We start from the raw sequence: 2,546 nt of genomic DNA, 5'->3' as shown, positions 1-2,546 counted from the left end.
ATCTTGTTATTTTCGTATGAAATATACCTCCCAGTGAATTACAGGAATATTGAGAGAAACAAGGCTAGAGCTGGCAGAGCTCCACACACCTGCCCAGGGGGGAGCGATAGTGCTCTTACTGTCATGTGAAAGGAGCGCTAAGGCTTCCTGGCTTCCTGGAGCTGCCTACCACATGTCTGTTCACCCCCTGACTCAGTCTAAGACATGCTGCCTCTTATAATACCAAGAGAAAATGAAACACAAGCTAATCTGGTGAGAGAAAAGACATATGGTAGACTCATGGGGGAAGAGTTGTTGAAAACCACTGACACTAAAGCTTCTGCTATTAACAAGCCTAAAAACTCGCATCACATATAGACTTTTAAATGATTCTCTCTCCTAAAAACAAAAAACTAGGAGTAACCTAAAATCTGGAATGTAAATAAATCAGGGATGTGTCCACAAAAGAAATATTATGTAGCTATTTTAAAGGTATGTAGGGAATTCCCTGGTGGTCCAGTGGTTAGGACTTGGCACTCTCACTGCCAGGGCCTGGGTTCAATCCCTAGTTGGGGAAGAACTCAGAAGCCATGTGGCACAGCCAAATAAATCAACAGAAGAATGAAGCAGGGGCAGATCAAGAGGGTGGAGTAAGAGGACACAGAGCTCACCTCCCTCCACAAACAAAAATACATCTAAATGTTTAACAATTCTCAAGGAAAACTAACTGGAAACCAGCAGAAGGACTCCTGTACAAACAAGGCTGTAAGAAAGATATACACATAACTGGATAGGAGAAGAAGAAAGTACCAGGTAGGGACCACGGCTGATGGAAAGGGACTAAGAAGAAAAAGGAGACTACATGGGTGGACACTTGTCCTGGGGAGCGAGCAGTTTGAGCCACAAACTGGGCTATCCCAGGGTCCTACACATACGAGACAATTGGAGACCTGCTGGGACAGATAGAAAGACTGTATAAGTCTAGCCACCACTAGTGAGGAGTAACTAAAATAGAGATTAAAAAATAGACAACAGAAAAGATCAGTAAAACCAAGATGTAGGTTATTTTAAGATTAAAAAAAAATCGATAAACCTTTAGCCAGGCTCACCATGAAAAAAAGAAAGAGAACCAAATAAACAATATAAAAAATGAGAGAGTAGAGATAACAGCCAATACCACTGAGATACAAAAAGTCATAAGAGAATACTGAAAAGTGTTAGTCACTCAGTCGTGTCTGACTCTTTGCAACCCCATGGACTGTAGCCCACCAGGCTCCTCTGTCCATGGAATTCTCCAGGCAAGAATACCAGAGTGGGTTGCCATTTCCTTTTCCAGGGAATCGTCCTGACGCAGGGATGGAACTCAAGTCTCCTGCATTGCAGGCAGATTCTTTACCATCTGAGCCACCAGGGAAGAGAATACTATGAACAGTTATATGCCTACAAATTGGAAATTTAGAAAAAATGGACAAATTTCTAGAAATGTACAGCCTGCTAAGATAGAGTCAAGAAAAAACAGACAATTTGAACAGACTGATCACTAGGAGTAAAACTGAATTTGTAATAATAATAATAATAAAAAGCTCCTAGGAAAGAAAAGTCTAGAATGGATGTCTTCACAGAAGAATTCTACCAAACATATAAAGAACTAAGACCTAGCCTTCTCAAACTATTGCACAAAATTGAAGAGAAGTGAACACTCCCAAAATTCACTCCACAAGACCACCATTACCCTGATAGTAAAACCAGATAAAGACACTAACACCAAAAAATAAAATTACATGCAAGCATCCTTGATAACTATAGATGCATCCATTCACAATTAAAAATCTAATCTAAGTGGATAGATTTTAGATTTTTGTAAGTTGGAACATACCCCAACATGATAAAAACTATTTATGACAAACCTAAAGTCAACATAATACTCAACAGTGAAAAACTAGAAGCCTTCTCACTAAATTCAGGAACAAGACAAAGATGCTCACTCTCACAACTTAAAATAGTACTGGAAGTTCCAGCCATAGCAATCAGACAAAAAAGAGAAGTAAAAGCTATCCAAATTGGGAGAGAAGAAGTAAGCCTGTCACTATTTGCAGATGACATGATACTTTATACAGAGAATCTAAAATCTCCACCCAAAAACTATTAGGACTAATAAATTAATTCAGCAAGGATACAAGATTGATATATAGATTAACTAATTAATATATATCTTTTGCTTTTCTGCACACTAAAAAAATAATAATAATACCAGAAAGAGAAAGTAAAAAAAAACAAATTCATTTAAAATTGCATCAAAAAATTAATTCAGCAAGGATACAAGATTGATATATAGATTAACTAATTAATATATATCTTTTGCTTTTCTGCACACTAAAAAAATAATAATAATACCAGAAAGAGAAAGTAAAAAAAACAAATTCATTTAAAATTGCATCAAAAAATATCTCAAATAAACTTAACCAGGGAGGTGAAAGACCTATACTCTGGAAACTGTAAAACAATGATGAAGGAAACAGAAGATAATTCAAAGAAACAAGAAGACATTTTGCACTTTTAGATTGGAA

At 36.9% G+C, this 2,546-nt stretch overlaps 1 non-coding gene across 1 annotated transcript; it reads left to right on the top strand.

The window, feature by feature from the left end:
- Positions 1 to 484: 484 nt before the first annotated feature.
- TRNAE-CUC (transfer RNA glutamic acid (anticodon CUC)) lies at positions 485 to 556 on the top strand. The gene has a single exon. It is a non-coding gene; the product is annotated as a tRNA-Glu (tRNA).
- The last annotated feature ends 1,990 nt before the right edge of the window (positions 557 to 2,546 follow it).

Source organism: Bubalus kerabau, chromosome 1 (assembly GCF_029407905.1).
Source record: "Bubalus kerabau isolate K-KA32 ecotype Philippines breed swamp buffalo chromosome 1, PCC_UOA_SB_1v2, whole genome shotgun sequence".
NCBI classification, from domain to species: Eukaryota; Metazoa; Chordata; class Mammalia; order Artiodactyla; family Bovidae; genus Bubalus; species Bubalus kerabau.
This window is presented reverse-complemented; position numbering and strand designations above follow the sequence as displayed.